The following is a 19,798-nucleotide window of genomic DNA, read 5'->3' as shown; positions in this document are numbered from 1 at the left end:
AGCAAGCCTCATGTTCGCTTCCCAGTGCATGGCTGCCAGCCGCCATCTTGGCTGACAGTTAATTTGCATAAGGATATGCTGATTAGCCAATGGGAAGGGTATCGGTCGTACGCTAATTACCGTGTTTCTCTTTTATTAGTGTAGATAGGCTGATTATCTTATTGACCATTTACATACAAACTAAATTAAGCCTCTAGCACAGTGGTTCTCAACCTTCCTAATGCCTCGACCCTTTAATACAGTTCCTCATGTTGTGGTGACCCCCAACCATAAAATTATTTTCGTTGCTACTTCATAACTGTAATTTTGCTACTGTTATGAATCGTAATGTAAATATCTGATATGGAGGATATATTTTCATTGTTACAAATTGAACATAATTAAAGCATAGTGATTAATCACAAAAACAATATGTAATTATATAGTATGTGTTTTCCGATGGTCTTAGGCAACCCCTTTGAAAGGGTCGTTCGACCCCCAAAGGGGTCTCGACCCACAGGTTGAGAACCACTGCCCTAGCAGTTATATTGCTGATTAATGATCAGATAAATTCAGGAGTTTTATATTTATTGCAAATTTATTTCAATCCTCAATCAGGCACCCAGTGACTGAATACTCCATGGATCTGTAAAGACACCTCTGTTCTTTATTGATATTTCTGACAACTGGATTCTCCATTTATCACCTTTTTTCTACTCCATTGATCATTTGCTCTTCTGTGCAATTAATTGTACACACATATAAACACATAAATGTTTACATATCAATCTATATGTTATCATTGCAAAACATGCATGAAGATAATAACTGCAAATTTTTCACAATCACTCAAAGTCCCTAGTTTACATTAAGGTTTACTCTTAGTGTTGTACATTCTATGGGTTTGGACAAATGTATACTGACAAGTATCCATCCTTACAATATCATACAGAATATTTTCAGTGGCCTAAAAATCCTCTGTGCTCTGCCTGTTTATCCCTATACTGTACTCCTAACCCTTGGCAGCCACTGATATTTTTACTATCTGCATAGTTTTGCCTTTTCCAGAATGTCATATAGTTGGAATCAAGTAGTATGTTGGCTTTTCAAATTGGCTTCTTTCACTTAGTAATATGCATTTACATTCCTTCTATGTCTTTTCACGCCTTGATAACTGATTTCTTTTTAGCACTGAATTATATTCCATTGTCTGGATGCACTATAGTTTATTTATTTATTCATCTACTGAAAGATACCTTAGTTGTTTCCAAGTTTTGGCATTTTGAATAAAGCTGCTATAAACATCCATCCATGTGCAGGTTTTAGTGTGGATATAAGTTTTCAGCTCCTTTGGGTAAATACCAATGAGCATAATTGCTGAATTAAATGGTAAAAGTATGTTTAGTTTTAAAGAAACTGCCATACTGTTTTTCCAACGTGGCTGCACCATTTTGCATGCCCACCAGCAATGAATGAGAGTTCCTGTTGTTCCACATAGACAGACAGCATTTGGTGTTGTCAGTGTTCTGGATTTTGGCCATTCTACAAGGTGTGTAGTGGTATCTTGTTTTAATTTGCATCTCCGTTATGACATATGATCTGGAGCATCTTTTCATATGCTTACTTGCCATCTCTGTATCTTCTTTGGTGAGGTGTCTGGTAGTCTTTGGCCCATTTTTTAATCAAGTTGTTTGCTTTCTTATTGTTGAGTTTTAAAAGTCCTTTATCAAATGCATCTTTTGCAAATATTTTCTCCCAGTCTGTGGTTTGTCTTCTCATTCTCTTGATAACAGTATACATTTATTTAACATTCTACTGGTAAGTAAAGGCAAGTATCGCGTTCTTTATTCTTCTAATCAAAATACTACTACATTTGATCAATTTTGTATTCATTAAGCCAATATTTAAGAAGAGGTTAATGTGCTTTTAACCTCATGCCAAGGCCTTGAAATGAGACACAGTCCCTGCTCGAATGGGTGCATAGTATACATCTCCCTACTCAAACTTAAGTAAAGAATGGAATTTTTTCAAGGAAAAATGTCCTTGTCAACCTCACTGTCTTGCTTTTTCCATTCTAATGTAATGTAAATACATATAGACAGAGAACAAGGTAGCACTCCTTATACTTATTCATTTAATGCCTAACTATCGAGGGCTTACTACGGTCCCTGCACTGGGAATATAAGAGAACGAAGGTAGACAAAGTCCCTGACTTCACAGACATGTCCATTCCGGTTGGGAAAGGAAAAAAGGGGGAGGAAGAGCTCCCAAATATAATTGACTCTCATTATTCACAGTGAACTGGCCAACACCAAACCATTGCTTCTAGGGGAAATATAGGATTAAGTTCCCGAGAGCCTCTGGTCACCACATTTTCATCAAACACTTAATACATGATCTTGTTTTATGTGTGTTTCTGTTTAAAGACACCTTACTTAATATGTATGGTTGATCCATTAACATTGAATTGCAACTAATGGCTCGTGCCTGAAGGTAGCTTAATAACATACCTATTTTCTCTGGAAGGCACATTGCAGTCTTCTTGCGATAGGAACACTAGACTGCTTGCGGGCCATTTTATTTTAAATAAGTTTTTATTGATTTTAGAGAGAGAGGAAGGGAGAGGGAGAGATAGAAACATCTATCAGGTGCCTCCTGCACATCCCCTAATGGGGATTGAGCTCGCAGCCCGGGCATGTGCTCTGACTGGAATCGAACTGGCAACCCCTTGGTACACAGCAGGATGCTCAACCGACTTAGCCACACCTGCCAGGCTCAGGGGCCACCTTAAACAGAGACATCAGCAGCAGGAGAACCCACAGAAATGGAAACCACGTGGCACTCAGTAGGTCACAAAAATGATATTTGTTTACAGTGTGAGAGCTGCAACAGCCAGCAGAGCATCCTCTCGTTCAACCTCAGCTGGGCACGTGCATGTCAGGGGACTCCGATTTTTCTCCACTCTGCACTTGTCTGTGAATGACTTCGAAATACTGTTTTGGGATTACTCACTAATCGAAAGAGTAGGTGAATGACCAAACATGGAATCCACAAATGATGAGGATCAACTGTACTTTAAAAATGTCACATAGTGATAGGTGTTAGGAAGGAAATGAAGCAGGGTTCAGAATAGAGAGTGAGAGGACATTGGGGGGAAATTTTAGTGGGTAACTAGGGCACCCTCTCTTAGAAGGGGACAACTGGGTAGACATGAATAATGGAAAGAAATTAGCTCTGGAGCTGAGGGAAAGAAGGATATTGTAGGCGGAGGGAACACATGTGAATGTCTGTGAAGCAGGCATGAGCTTGGCTTGGGTGAGGAACACGACCAAGGTCTCATGTTTTTGGGGAAAGTAGACCAGCAGGAGATGAGGTTGAAAAGGATCCGGTCCTAAAAGATAATGGGAAGCCACTGATGTTTTTAAATAGGTATATGAGCTATAGTCTATAACTTTTAAATAATTTTACAGCTCCCCCAAAATTCCAAATTGAATTTACACCCCCTCATATGCCATTTAAATGAACCACGTTAACTTAACGTGACGATGATGTTTCTCTGAAGCGAGTGGTGTTCCCAGTGTGCCTGTCGGGCTGACTCCCCTGGTGACGCTGTGCTGTGCAATGACCCTCACCTGGCATACACAGGCCAGTTCCTAGGCATCGTCCTAGGTGTTTTGTTTTTCCCTAGTCTGCCCTGACTGTATCGAAAACGCTCTTGCAGAGCTAGAGCCCGACATACAGATCTAAGGCAGCAGCATCGAGAGGACCCAGAGCATCTTTACATAATTTTTTTACTCTCACCTAAAGGGAACTATAAAATATTACTTCTAGAGAACTCCTTCAGTGGCACCTACCCCCAAGAATTAAATCCACGGCCCTCCAAGATTGTTTGAAATCCTGGCTCTAACAGAGGATCAGGGCAGTGAAACTATGTTGTACCTGCTACAGAGGTGGAGAGTTGTCATTGTTCATTTGCCCCAACTCACAGAATGAGCACCAAGAGTGAACCCGGAGTAAATGACACACTTTGAGTGATAGCGATGATGTGTCATGGAGTGTAGGTACATGGAGTGTAACAGATGGACACCCTGTGGGAAATGTGGATGCTGGGAAAGGCTGTATGTGGGGCAGGGAGTAAATGGGAACTCTCTGTACTTTCCACTCAATTTTGCTGTGAACCTAAAACTGCTCTAAAATATAACTTTTACAACATGCACCCCCCCCCTACACACACACACACACACACACACACACACACACACACACGAGTCTTGCTCTACATAGAAAACTAAACTTCAGGAATGCAGTAAGGGTATGTATATTTTAAAATATGTTTTTATTGATTTCAGAGAGGGTTGGAGAGGGAGTTAGAGATAGAAACATCAATGAGAGAGAATCACTGATTGGCTGCCTCCTGAACGCACCACACTGGGGATCGAGCCCACAACCCGGGCATGTGCCCTGACCAGGAATTGAACCGTCACTTCCTGGTTCATAGGTCAATGCTCAACCACTGAGCCACACTGGCCAGGCGAGTATATCTATAATAATAAAAGCGTAACATGCAAATCAACCGAAAGGCTGAACAGTGGAATAACTGTTCAGATGACCTTCTGGACAAAGCCGGGGTTGCGAGAGCTGAGGTAGCCGGGGCTGAGAAGGCCTACTCTTGCACAAATTTCGTGCATCGGGCCTCTAGTTTAAATATAAATGCATAAGAAAGGTTCCAAGCGCACCTAAAAAGTCAGAAAGCAATGGCTAGGTCCTGGGGGAGGAGACAGCGCACCTAAAAAGTCAGAAAGCAATGGCTGGGTCCTGGGGGAGGAGACATCCCTGTGCATGTAGGTGGTGGAGAGGGCATAGGGGTTAAGTAGGTCTTGATCAGGTCATAGGACTGGGGTGTTTGGAGAGGAGAGAGAGCAGTACATTCTCCAAGGTGGAAGCAGAGCTGGAGGGCCGGAGGGATCCAGTGTGCAGAGGGGATTGTGAACACAGCCCACTGGCTGGAGCAGAGGGTTCTGATTAGGGGATGCGGGGGGAACCACTTCTGCAGCGCCTGGTCCTGCCATTTCAGCACTGATCTGCCCCAGTGGGATCGCGGTGATATTCACAGACCCAGACTGTCTTGCTGCAGCGTGGGCCCCGGGATCTGCGGCGTGGAGGTACTTTCTCAATGTAGCTATTTGTACTGAGCCTGTCACTAGCTCGGCAGGAGGTAAAAATTACTTGACAGCCTCTCCTGGCTCTCACCCATGCAAAGCGTGAGCGAGCGTGAGGGTGTCAGAGTGGGTGGGCGTTGGGGAGAGTGAGTCCTTAAGAACTGACACTTTGGGTGAAGGAGAGTGAAGGGCATTGAGAAGTTTACCCACAGTTTTGGGGCATCCATGCCAGGCAAGCAGGCACCCACAGTGGAGTCCCCGTACCCTCCCATCCTCTCTGTGCTTTGTCTTTCACTCTCAGAGTATTTGGTTCGGTATAGAAATCTCTCCTTCCCTCCCTCCCTCCCTCCCTCCCTCCCTCCCTCCTTCTCTCCTTCCCTCCTTCCATCCCTCTCTCTGTCTCTGTCTCTCTTGTGTGCATGTGTGCACACACACACACAAACACACACCCAAATGATTATAAAAAATAACTTTGAAATTTAAACTCTCAGCTAAGGATCTTTCTCCTAAACAAAAAGCTGCATTTTAATCCAATTCTGTTGCTTCTCTATTACACTGCAAAGGAGGACTCCTTGCCATATGCAGGGCGGTCGTTGAAGCCCATTTGACTTCTTCAGGCGGGAGTGATAACATTTTGGATTTCATTTTGTTTGTCCTGTAAGAGTCTTGAGTTTTGGCCAACACTCAAGATGAATGTGCTTCAGACCTCACTTTCTGTCACGAGGCCAAGTGGACTTGGGAGAGAGGGTGGAGCTGTCTGTTCAGACATGATTTTTAGTTTGCCCTTTGCCTCTGGAGCCAGGGCCCTGGCCCGCATCCAGCCGCACGAAGAGAAGATTATGGTGTTTTCTAGGTAATTTTAAGGAGCACAAACCCAAAGTGAAGTCAGGTGGTTTCGAGCCTGCACTGAATTTTTCATGTTAAGGATTTGTCATGATTTGGGTTTTCGGCGGCGCTGTATTTTACATGATGAAGGGAATTGTATTCTTCTGGAGACAGGCATGTTTTGCTTGTTTGCTAATGACCTCTGGTTTTGCTTATGGGGAGTTTTGTTAACAAATGGAAATGTAGCAAAATAAAACGCTCTGTTTCTTTCGTACTTTCTTTTTTCCCCCTCCTTTTTCTTCTTTTTTAAACAATGGGAACCCTTGTGATAAACTGTCAAAACCAGGCTATAGATATTGGTTATTGTAGCATCATTAATACTGTGTAAAAATAAATTAGTCACTTTGGCAATCAAACACAGTCTTCCGCTCTCCCGGTGGTGCCTTTAAATAGAGCCTTCTCCTGGCTGTTTGATGGATCCTATTGTTAGGAGAAAAGAACTGTAGAAATCTATTCAAAAATTCTTTGAAAATTTTCCAACCTCAGGAACCCATTCAGCAGTAATTAGCCTTTAAGGAGGCTGATACGGAGAGCTTGGCAGGGGCCTGCCTGGGGAGTTGAAAGGTCAGCCCCAGCCCATGACAAGAGGGTTCGGCTTCTGGACCCTTGTCATGCCCCATCTCCTTTGCCTGCTTGCCTGGCCTTTTCCTGCCCTTTCAGCCCATCCCCCATCTCACCCTCTAACTGCCTTTTCTCAAGGAATGGGAAGGCAAGGCTGAGCCTGCAGAGGGTGACAAAATTCAACCAACATAAACTCTAAATCTCCAGCATAGAAGACTTCTCAGGGGAAAATAGCTCTGTCTTCAGGCAAAAGTGACTGAATTGAACAGAACTGTAATTTCTGGCTCAAGTGTAGTTGGATCCCTGGAATGGTTTGATCCGTTTGTACTGTGATCACATTGAAGTCCACAGAGATTTCCATTCTCCAGCCTCACCTGCCCCAGTCATCTCAGCAAATTGCAGAAGTATAGATAGGATTTAAAGCTAAGTGGGGACATTTTTTTTTTTAATTTCAGAGAGGAAGGGAGAGGGAGAGAGAGATAGAAACATCAATGATGAAAGAGAATCATTGATTGGCTGCCTCCTGCATGAACCCCACTGGGGATCAAGCCTACAACCCGGGCATGTGCCCTGACCCGGAATCGAACTGTGACCTCCTGGTTCATAGGTCAACACTCAACCACGGAGCCATGCTGGCCAGGCCTAAGTGGAGAATTAAAAAGAGGCTCTGCGGGCTCTAGAAAGGGGTGTTCTTCTATAGTCACTGCAGCCCCTTTCAGTGGAAGGCACAGGAAAGCACCAGGTGGAGCTGCCACCGTTGGTTATAAAGGGACAAGGGATGGCTCGGGAAGGAGAGACGTGGCTGCTCAGAACCAGCATTCTGCCTTGCACTCCTGGGGGCAGTCCCGGACATGCAGATTTGCAGGGTAAATGTGCCCATGTGGGTGTGCGTTAGAGGCCAAGAAAAGAGAGCTCCCCTCTTCTCGTTTGAGAGCTGTGTTAGTCTGCTTGGCTGCCAGCTCAGAGGACCACAGACTGGGTGGTTTAAACAACAGAAATGTATTTCCTTACCGTTCTGGAGGCTGGAAGTCCAAGATTAAAATATTGGCAGGGTGGTTTCTTCTGAGGCCTCCCTCCATGGCTTGCAGATGGCCACCTTCTCCCTGTGTCTTCACAGAATCTTTCCTCTGCACATGTCTGTGTCCTAACCGCTACTTCTTATAAGGACACCAGTCAGATTGATTAGGGCTCATTTATATGACCTTCTTTCATCTTAATTGCCTCTTTAAGGACCCTAGCTTCTTATACAGTCACATTCTGAGGACCTAGGAGCTAGAACTTCAACATATGAATTGTGAGGCTGACATGATTCAGCTCACAACAGAGCTAAGGATGTTTTATTATCACAGTTGACCCTTGGCTATGGACACAAAAAGTTAACGATAATGAGCTTCCCATGAGGTTCTTTCATGCACACATACCCCCACCCCACTCCTAATGCCTGAAGGCCTCTCATCCCTCCAAAGCCGACTCCCAAGCGCAGGGGAACCCTGAAGAACCCGTGGATGGTGAGGGAAAGTGGTAGGAGCAGTTGATGCGATGTGGTTAACGTGAAGTGACTTCGCTGATGCTGAATCCAAAGACCCGTTTCTTCATTATTACATGTTTGGAGTACACTTGCACACTGGCTCAGGATGCCTAGTTGCTGTGTGGTGCTGACTTGGATTGAGGCTTGCTTATAGTCAATGCACCATTCTCCCTTTTCCAGGCATCGCTGCTCTTTTCCAAATAAATAAACATTTAAGAATATTCCATGGAAAAATTTCTCTCTCTCTCTCTCTCTCTCTCTCTCTCTCTCTCACACACACACACACACACACACACACACACCCTGGTTGAAATTTATGTATCACAAAAAATTTCAGGTACATATGGATGCTTTAAGTCCAAGGATAAGTTTTGTTTGTTTTTAATGAGATAACATTTGTCAAACATTTAATTCCCAACACCTTATTCCTGTAGTATACAAGAAATCCTTGCTTAGATATCCTACCATCAAGTCACTATAGCCTATTTTTTCATATCACTTTCCTTCTTAAGAACAGTGTCTTATTTTTGGTTCCTTGCCCATGGTGTACTAATATGCTGATTTTTTGTTGTTGTTGTTAATCCTCACCTAAGGATATTTTTCCATTGATTTTTAAAAAAAAGTATTTTTATTGATTTCAGAGAGGAAGGGAGAGGGGGAGAGAGAAACATCAATGATGAGAGAGAATCATTGACTGGCTGCCTCCTGCATGCCCCACACTAGGGATCGAGCCCAAAACCTAGGCATTTGCCCTTGACTGGAATCGAACCCTGGACCTTTCAGTCCACAGGCCGATGCTCTATCAACTAAGCCAATCCAGCAAGGGCTTGATTTTTTTTAGAGAGAGTTGGAAGAGAAGGGGAAAAACATCAATGTGAGAGAGATACATCGATTGGCTAAAGGGGTTGATCCTACAACTGAGGCATGTGCCCTTGACCGGATTTGAACCCATGGCCCTTCAGTCTGTGGGCCAACACTCTATCCATTGAGCCAAACAGGCTAGGGCTGCTCAGATTTTTGCTGTGACTGGGCAGCAATTATGACCTTCATCAGAGATTAGATTTAAGATAGCAGAATGAGGGGGAAAGTTCTGAACCGAAGTAGCATGCTAGAAGAACAAAAGGTAGACCAAGGGAAATGTTGAATCAGAGATGCACCAGGGAAAGCAGAGGTTCAGCCCTGGGAAGACTATGAAAGAATCACAATCCCACAGAATTAGAAGGAAGTTCTGGGCTCTGCTTACAGGTGTCAGGCAGAAATGGGACTGGACCCAGATGAGACCTGCTTCATCACCTGCTTTCAGTACATCTTGTCTGCTTCCTACTGGCCAGGCTCGATGCTGCATGTTTGAGGTATAAATTCACATAAGAAATGGTCCAAAAGTCAGGACAGTTACATCAAAGTGGCAAGTGGGTTTCTTAAGAAAAAAAAGAAGGTAGCGCTGGACACAAACACCAGTGATATTAGGATTCCCTTAGAGATTGGTGGGTGGTGGTTGGATGCGATGGCTTAAAGCAGTGGTTCTCAACCTTCTGGCCCTTTAAATACAGTTCCTCATGTTGTGACCCAACCATAAAATTATTTTCGTTGCTACTTCATAACTGTAATGTTGCTGCTGTTATGAATCATAATGTAAATATCTGATATGCAGGATGGTCTTAGACCCCTGTGGTGAAAGGGTCATTTGACCGCCAAAGGGGTCGACCCTTTAATACAGTTCCTCATGTTGTGGTGACCCCCAACCATAAAATTATTTTCGTTGCTACTTCATAACTGTAATGTTGCTGCTGTTATGAATCATAATGTAAATATCTGATATGCAGGATGGTCTTAGGCGACCCCTGTGAAAGGGTAGTTCGACCGCCAAAGGGTTCGCGACCCACAGGTTGAGAACCGCTGGCTTAAAGTGTCACAGACATGTCCTAAAATTTGGATTAGCTTGCCAAACCACTTGAAGAGCCAACATGCATCCACACTGACCACTGCCACATTTCCCAACCACCCTCCACCAATTTCACTTCTCTATCCACGGCCATCTGTGAACCCTGATGGCTAAATGCACTGGCTTCTTTTTAGTCCTCATCATACTGTCCACCACCCATTCTTGCAGCACGGGTTATGGTCTCTTGGTTTACCTTGAATTCTGCATTGGTTCTTACTCCTTCTCTCTCTTGGCCCAGGTCTTTTTCTCCTTCCTCCTCACGCTCTCCTCTCCCTCAGCCCTTCTTTAGAATGAACTTGAAGCCTCTCTTTTATTCCAGACCTACATTTCCACGGCCCTCTTAACCTGAGTGTGGTCTCCAGAGACTCCCATGTACATGTTTAAAGGACAAACCAGATCTTCCTCCCAACCCTGCTGCTTCTTCTGTTTGATTCTGGGTATTCATCACTCAGTCGTCCACACTAGAAGAGCTGAAAAACGGTCACACGAATGTTAGACATCTCTGAATCCATTTAGTGCACAGCACGATGCCCTGTATCAATACATATGTAATCAATGAATAGCTATGGCTTCAAGAAACCTTAACTCTGTACTCAAGGCCGTTCATAGCATGTTCTCATCCCTGCCTTTCCCAAACCAAAATTATTTCCTTCCTAAGGACAAATCTTCAGAGTCCACACGGCTGTCCCCACTGCTCACCTTTCCAGCTCCCTGGGAATTCCATGCCAGTTTACCCAGCCAGGTCCTTGCATGTTTTGCTTTCCTCTCCTTGACTGGCTTCCTTACCGTCTATCAAAGCCTATGTGTCTTTCAACGCGGTTCCCATCACCTGTTCTAGATAATACCTCCCTTGACCACATCAGACCATGGTAACCACCAACAGGCCACCCCTCCAAATCTCCGAATTCCTCTGGCACCTAACATCTGTACCACAGAATTTAGCACCTGGCTGCATACTTGTTCTCTTTCTTTGGTATAAACAAGACAGAAAACCTGTCTCTTTCCCAGGGATTTGCAGACATGGTAAATTCCTCCTTGAATTTTCCCCAACAATGTGTCTTTGAGGAGGAATTTATGTTCTTTCTTCCTTCAGATGGTGAAATCTACTTACCTCCTTGTGGTAGTTTGTGTTTTCCCTTTCCCCTTAGTTATCAGGAACTTTAGAGCCCTTCGGTACCAGATTGTAATAATCAGCTTAGCTCGGGATCCTGGTAATAGCTATCTGTCCCATCTGCCACTGTTGTGTGTTTATCCTTCATTTTGCACCATAAATCCTTTTGGAACAAAGTGAGAAATAGACCCCCAAGTAAACAACATTCTTCTCTTATTATTTCATAATTTTTATTTTCCTACCTGGATTGTGAGTCCCTGAGACCAGCCAGATCTTGGATTTCTATTGAATGCCTAAAATAGAAAGCAGACGGTAGGTCCTTAATAAATCATTGTTGATAGATTACTATTTTGGGATACCCTAAATTAAATAGCTACTTTGTTGAAGCAGGTTAGGTTATTTCAAACCGAGATGGAAATATCTCCTAAAAATAATTCTAAAAAGGGGTCTGACCACATGTATTTCTGCTGCATTTTGTTAAATGTTTAAAATGTCAGAACAACAACAATAAAAATCAAAAGTTATTGTTTTAGCTATTACAGTAGCTAAACATAGTACTTAAAACAGGTGAGAAGATTAACAAAATCAATAGTTTACTGCCAGTAGCACTTACCCGATAGCAGTGCACTTTTCCCCACAACCCCAAGCCCTGCTGGCTGCCTTTCTGATAAACACCACATTCAAGTGGTGTCTGACTTACTTTCTTTTCTTTCCTTATCCTCTTTTTTGCTCCCCTTTTTCTCCTGTTCTAACGCAGAGTAGCAAATATTAAAATTGACTTTAAATAAAACTACCCGTGCCAGTCATCAAATTCTTTTCTGTCTAACTTTTTGGGGGGAGAGGCGGGAGGGAGGAGAAAGGGGTTTCTCTTTTAAGCTCACCCAGGGAGAATAACTTTGAAAGAAACCACAAGAATGTAATCATCAAGTCACAGCCAGACTTAGCCTGTGTTCATACTTCCTGTCCTTTCACCCCCCACCCCACCCCAGCCTCCCCAAACATTCACCGCCAACACCTACCTGTAGCTGTTAAATATTTATACAGGCATGTGTGAATAATCCATATAAGAAAAAACACTTTTGAGACTTGAAACTCACCCAGCTGACTGGGCTTTACTACTGTGCAAGAAGTAAGGGCTTGGTGAATCCTTTCCTTTGCTCTTTTAACCAGAGCGGAAATGATTGCCTTTTTATTTCAATAATATGCTACACGAGTTGCTTTCCCCGGCCTTCTCCTTCCAGCAGTAATGTTTAAAGAGAATGAGAATAACAAGTAGCAGACCCAGCTATCTACATAATTATGAGATTCAAAAAGACGTCCACCCCCCACCTCCTGATCTAACCTGCATTTTATGTCTGATGGTGGGAGATGAAATAAAACTCATCTTTATCCCCCAGAGTAACTGTTGTTGAACCAAACCAATGTGGGTCCCTCTTGGCCAGCCTCATGTGACTTTTTAACCTTGCACATTGCCCGAGGTTTTTAATTGTACTCGGTTATTTTCCCATGGCCATTTCCAATGTCCTGAATCACCTCACCTCATGGTTAACTTGCTTTTTGAATAGAAATTAATTTCCGTTTGGTTTAGTTGAAACAGAATAAGGTAGTAAGCGAACCTGTTGTAAAGCAGGAGGCATAGCAAATATGTTCGACATTCGAACAGACTATTTGAATTGGTGATATGTGAGAGTCTCCGTGCCCCTCTCTCCACCATGAAAATAAATGCAAGTATCAGCTACACTGATTTTACATCTAATGTCAAAGACATGTTGCATTGAACATCAGGAAATATAGGAGTGTAGATGCACAAAAAACTGCTTTGACCTTTTGAGAATGTACCCTTCTTATATAAAATCAATTGCTGATGCAAGAAGTAGAACTGAAAATTTAATTATTTCAATAACTTTACCATTAGATGTTAAACCTGTGTGAGGGACACATCTGGGTATTTGAGCATATAACTTCTTGAAAAGAAATGATATCTGTGTAAATGTTGTGTAACCACCATGTCAGATTCGCTCTGGGAACTGGCAGGTGGTAACCTGGCCACTTAAACATAAGTGTGAGTCAAGGTGTAATCCAGGTACCTAGGATAATTTGAAATTATAAAAATATTTTAAAAGGATTACATATATGTTGGTAAGCCAGATGCTAGTGATTGACAGTTTAAGGACCAGCCTGGAAATGTTGTGCCACTTAACCTACCTACTAATAAAGTGCAGTTGCATCGTTGGACATCAAATAAGTCACAAATAAATAAGCAGAACTGCTTGAGCCTGCAAATACCACTTTCCCTGCTCATCCTTCTAACTTTCAAGTCTTCACAACACGAATACAGCCACACTTTTTGCTACTTCTAGTTCTGGCCCATTATCATCCCTCAGCACCTCCTAATCCTTAATACCAATGTCCAGCCTGACTGTGATCTAGATATCGAATGCTTCTTTCTCTAACTAATATCATGTTGGACATGAAACCACTCAGCCGTAGTCGAAGGAACTGGGGAGCGGCCACGGAAGAGGGGCTCTTTTGAACTTGCTGGTTGCCTGCTACAGCCACATGGTCTTTCAGAGAGAGAGAGAGAGAGAGAGAGAGAGAGAGAGAGAGAGAGAGAATATCCACCCAGTTGTACTAATGACCCTCTCTGCCCAGCCTCGATTCAACTAAACCAGAAGGCAGAACGTACCAAAGGAGCAAACGGCAACTCAGGAGAGCAGCCTGCTCGCTCAGTGTGTTCACAGTGGGTTTGTACAGAGCTGTGCTACTAAAACGCTCCTTATAGAGAAGAACCCTTAGGTGGAGCTGATATTCATAAAAATCATGCCAGTGTTGGGAAATACTCCTTTTATGAATTAGGCAAAGCTTGTAGTTTTTTCCATAGCTTTAAACACTCAAATACCAGTCAAAACCTGTGAATATGTATACATTCTTTTATATGGATAATTATCTTCTTTATTGGTGGCGCCTCCTGGATTAGGAGGATTCTCCCATGCAAATAAGCGGTAGAGGAAGGTCGTGCAACAAAGAGCACCTTTCATGTGGCTTCGGGTCTTACTTAGCAAAACTTCCACGTTTCTAGAGAGGTAAATGTTCAATTCCTGGGTTGCTGTAACCTTCTTTCTAATTATTTTAAATGAACTAATTCCAGTTAAAATCCTGATACATTCTTGGTTAATGCACACAAACAGACCCACCATACATATTCTGTTCATCCAAAGGGTATATGCCTAATTTTGAATTTCTGACCATGATAGAAACAGATAAAGATACCATCATTTGGGCATCACGAGTATTGTCCTAATAGTAGCCACAGAAATTAAGATGAATACAGAGTGCTTTGTGCTTTTTAAAAGGATCCCCAATTAAGTTGCAAATAATGTTTTCCAGCGATTGTACCCAATTTGCAACACCTCTTTGGGGCCAAGAGAAGTGGTGTTTTGGTTTGGTTTGGTTTGTGAGTTTGGTCTGTTTGTTTCTTTAAGCACTTTCTTTTTATGGGAGAGGCATCCATTTTGTGTGAGCCTGAAGTTTTGGGGTCCGTTGGTGGTTTTTTAAAAGTGATATTGTGGTCTCACATTTTCATGTTTCCTGGAAGAACTGGCTGGCCATGTATTTTAATTACTTCACAGGAACCCACATGATAATTTTTGAAGGACATTTTCTTATTACTCATTGTTTAGTATTTTGGTCATCATTTTTTCCCAACAGGATACAGTCTTCTAGGTAAGATTCTAATTGGTTTTCCTCTTATTTCAGAATGAAAATACAGAAATTCCATTAGTTCTGAGCCCGCACCCCACTTACCCATGTATTACCCTTTGCCCCACCTCCCCTCCACTCCAAAAGAAATGTTCAAGGATCGTGTAAATGTTTCTACTAAGTCAGCTTTGAAAGCTACTCATTTAGAGGCAAATACAACCTCCGGAACCACAATCTTTAAAGGCGTTAGGCATTTTAACACAACTCTTTCTATTCACCATCCTTCACAATACTGAAGCCTATTGGGGTGCTGAGAGGTACCTGATAAAAGGAAAACAAAACATACAGAGGGAAAGAAAACAAGCATAGTTTCTAGATGTGACTTTGGTACATTTCTGACATCAGGAACAGAAACTCACCCCTCATGAAATCATTCTATAGTTAACTGATTGGGAAAATAGGCAGCCCTCTTCATTGTCAGAAGGATACTTATAAAATCAAGGCTCAAATCGAGAGATAAGTCTTTATTGCAAAACGTTGATGGATATGGTAAAGTTTCATTTTGGGACAGAATTCACGACCTGCCTGTCTTCTATAAATTTAATATTATTTATTATTCCGCAGTTAGTCAATTAGGAGGCCTCTTGCTTTCATAATTTAAAAAATTTACTAAAAACCACCCTGGTACATTTTATATTTATATTTTGATGAAATACTAAGTGAAGAAGTCTCGGTGATATGAATTCCACAGAACATCAAGGGAGATGGCTTTTACTATAATACATAGCTGGGAATAGCTCTGTAGAAAGCTTTCACGTACTAAATTCCATTCAGTCCCTACAGCACAACAGAGTCGTGGAACCACAAAGCCAATAGGAGCCCTGGAGGCCCAGCCTCCCATCTCACAGGTGAAAACACCAAGATCCAAGGATAAGTTCAATGTCCCAAGGTCTGTAGTTTTCCCACCTTCTCCTCTTGCCTTTCCTGCTCCGTGCTCCCCTATGTTATCCCCGTCTTTCAGATAATTTCATTGTAGTTCCTCACCGAAAGTCGTAGAGACATTTAGTGAACTGGAACCCAAATCTTTGCCTTCTAGCATCATTTCATTCTACTCTAATGTGTGGTCTACTTGTAATCTCGGCTAGCTAAGGGCCATTTCCATCCTGTTTCCTAGTTTTCAGGAGAAAAAGATGCCTATTGCTGTCACAAGGTGCTAACGATGCCTGGAATTCTATGGGTAACATCTTCAGGATTATTAATAACTGATTTAGGAAACGAAATAAACCTTCTGATTGTGATCTTTTTTTTTAACTCTTTCTACAAGTTACATCGTGTGTGTTTAGTACATATTGCTTGTGCTGACAAGGATAGCAAAGAGGAAAGGGAACAGGTCTGTGTGTTTTTTTTGGTGAAGATTGAAGACCATTGCCGTGTTTTGTACAGGACCCCATGGTTCCAGCAAGGAGAGGGTGTGCTGAACAGCAAGAAAAACCAGTGCGTCAAACCCAGCTCCACCAATCACAACCTTCGTGGCCTTGGGAAAGTTACTAACTTTCCTGAACTATAATTTTCTTTTCTGTAAATACCATCTACCTTACAGAGATTTTATGCGGATTAAATTAGACAATGTGTGTATAGAGTCGGGCACACAACAAACAGCTGACAATTTACCCTTCCCTGCCCTTCGTGTCTGTCTGGGAAGTTACTGGGTGCTGCTTCTCCATTCTGTTTGAGAGTTGGGGCATTAAAAGCTGAGCTGTGTCTAGGTAGTTTAGCATTTTTGGCCCGGTCCTGAAAACTTGTCTAAAACTACGGTGTCGCGGCTCTATTTCACTGGCGTGTGTCACACGTGGAGTGGGTGGCATAACAGTGCTGTTCTCCTTTTCTTTCTTCTTTAACAGCTCACTGATACTAAACATGGCATTAGGACAAGAAACACAAGGGTGTTTTTTTTCACCAGTGAAATTTGATTGTTTTGAAAAACCCTTTCTACAGTAACATGCTATGGAATAATATTTAGTTCGCTAAATGGCCTTGAGTATTTGCAGAGTAAATATTTAAAATCACCAAGCTTCTGTGGCTTTAATATACACAAATTACATTACAGGATCCTCCTCAAAATCATGGGTCAAATTTGCCCCCGCATTCTCCACCTTTTCAAAACTTACGGCATTCTCAAGTCAGTGAGGATGCAAATAGCAAGTTATGCTGACTTTGTGGATCCTGACATGCACGTCTCAGAATTCAAAACCAGAATATTTCGGCCCTGATGCTTTTGATATATTTTATGAAAATGTTAATATTTCATGATAAATGTGTTTCCTCTAAAATGTTTTATATCAAGCATTTGAGACAAATTTTTAATTGGGTTTTCAGATTATTCTTTGGGCCCCAAATAAAATAGAATGAAAAATTCCTTTATTGGAAGAACTACAAATAATATTCAAAATAGCACTGCTTACTATTTTGTAAGAGTGGCATTTGCCTACGCCTATAGCATATGCCACGCTACATTTGGAAAGCAATGGATGGTAGGTGTCAGTCGATGGTACGCTCATAACGGATATGATCCTGACCAAGACTTTCCCAGTTTGTGAAGGTTAAAACAAAGCCTTTGAAAATATAAGCTCTTCTTCCTTTTCCCAAACATGCACATACTGTGGCCTAGAATTACTTGCACAGTGACTTTTAAATGGAAGGTTCAGTCTTGGGAGCGACGGGTGTTAAGGAAGTTGGGGGAAAAAAGCTAGAGAATAATAATAGCATTTCAAGGTAATGCTATTAAACATGAGAAAATTGGGTTTTGGTAACATGAATAATAACAGTTATTTCCAGATGTTTAAAAAGTGAAGTCTCCAGGATAGATGATAATCTCAACTAAGTTTCTCAGAGAAGAAGCCAGTAAAAGGAAAAAGGAAACAGTACTAGAGATGAACAGGCTAATTATTGAGAGAATTAACATATCAAATAATATCAGGTCCTTAGAAAAGGGCACTCTAAAGTTGGATGGTCTTCTGATCAAAACAAGGACCGTAGATGTGTTCTGTGCTTATTGTATATCTGCATGTGTATATCTATATCTAGGCCTCTATATCACCAGTTATACTACCAGCTGGGTTATTGAGAGAAGATACTGAGAATCAACTCTTTTAGGCATGTGTAGTCTTTTCTACCCTTTAACTTTAATAAAAACGTGCTACTCATGTTCTTTAACAAATCTTGACTGTCTTGCTATAAAATCAACAATTTGGGCAAGAATAATTTCTACGAGAGTGAGAACTTAATATTCACAAGTAGTCGGTGAAAACCCAGCTACTCCACACTGCCTTTTTTTCTGTATTAATAAGGAAAAATGATACAATCATGCTATAGTGCATCCTTGGATATACAGATTTTCTGGAGAAAGTAGTTTGAATCACCTAGTCCAAACAGTGAAAGGAAGAAAGAAGCTACATAAATAACAAAGAGGCAATTTTAGCTCCAAATCAATGTGCAGACATGCATATAATAAAAATTTTGGCATAAAAGAGTTACAGCAAGTTAAGATACAAAACTCTAAAGCTAATGTCCTTTTCATTCTTCTTGAGATCTCAATGTCATGTATATATATTTTTTCAACTTACTCCCCCATTAGATACATTTTGAATTAGAAATAAGACATTTCTCACACATACACTACCAACACATGCACACACACACAATAGGCCATCTAAAATCTTCTGTACTGCTTTAATAGTATTACAGTTGTGTTCACTTCTAAGCAATGCCAAAGTAATTTAATTCAAGGAAAGAAACCACTTATAGTTAGTACCTTAACAAATGTTGCCTTAGGTTTAGATTATGGACCTGTTACCGTCTTCTCACTAATGTTGTTCACTTCCATTTCAGTGCATGCATTTTGTGCATTTCACATTCACTATCAGTACACTTTGCGAGTTGGAAATAATAGTCTTAGTCCAAGCTGATTCCCTACAGATACATTCTTTGAACATTCTATGCAGATTGTTCATATTGCATGTTATTAAATTTGATTTGGTCTTTTTACTCTGGCCTGTACAGGCATTCAGTGGAACCCAAGAGTATAGACAACTGACTGGATAAAGAAGACTTGGGGTGGGGGAAAACTTCCATTGTTTAGATTTCTGTCAGAGGATATAAGAATACTTAATTTCTTTTTATCTCTAGGGCTTTCATTATCATTTAAATTTCATTTTACATTAATTGATCAGGGATTAGTAAAGCCATTATGCAGAAATTAGAATAAGACAAGCCAGATGGAATGAATAATTCATGAAGTCCAATTACGTTTTATTTCTGGTGTACTTTCAAACTTGCCTCTGACTTCTGTGCTATTTTGATGTGACAATATTCACTGGAAATCAAGAGTGCCATTTTAATTTATTGTATCCCTCCGGAGAGTGCAAGCATTTGTATGCAGTGGGGGTGTACAAATGCATTTGCCCAAGAAAACACCAAGTTCAGGGCTCTTGGAAATAAATACTGGGAGACATAGAAAATGTGGTTCATCTTTGAAGATTCAGGGTAGTGAATTGAGCCACACCAGTTCACCTGGCTTGGGTGCACTGACTGACCCTAGGTAGAGAGATTAAGGTCTTAGAACCTCGAGATTTTTCACTTCAGAAAACACCAAGTTCAGGGCTCTTGGAAATAAATACTTGCAACTGCAGACAATGACCACGAGGTGGCAGGCATTGCCTTCGGTGTACAGGGTTCGGGGCCACCGGGACTGCCGGGGGTTTGCTGAGCATCCCCGCAGGTCGGATCCCCCGCAGGAGGACCACGACTGGGTTCGGGCTCCGAGCGGCTTGCAAAACGTAACCCGGCCAGAATTCCGAGCTAATGGGCAGCCCCGTCCACCTGCCTGGAATGTCTCTGACGATGAAGCCTGCAACCACCCTCCCCCCACCCCCTGC

The 19,798-nt window shown here is 41.9% G+C and overlaps 1 protein-coding gene across 4 annotated transcripts in view; it reads left to right on the top strand.

Annotated features, from left to right (window-relative positions):
* DYNC1I1 (dynein, cytoplasmic 1, intermediate chain 1) overlaps positions 1-19,798 on the top strand; it is a 248,208-nt gene that overhangs the window by 205,638 nt on the left and 22,772 nt on the right. The gene's annotated exons all lie outside the window — the stretch shown is intronic.

The sequence above is a fragment of the Myotis brandtii genome, unplaced genomic scaffold (assembly GCF_000412655.1).
Source record: "Myotis brandtii unplaced genomic scaffold, ASM41265v1 scaffold48, whole genome shotgun sequence".
NCBI lineage: Eukaryota > Metazoa > Chordata > Mammalia > Chiroptera > Vespertilionidae > Myotis > Myotis brandtii.
This window is presented reverse-complemented; position numbering and strand designations above follow the sequence as displayed.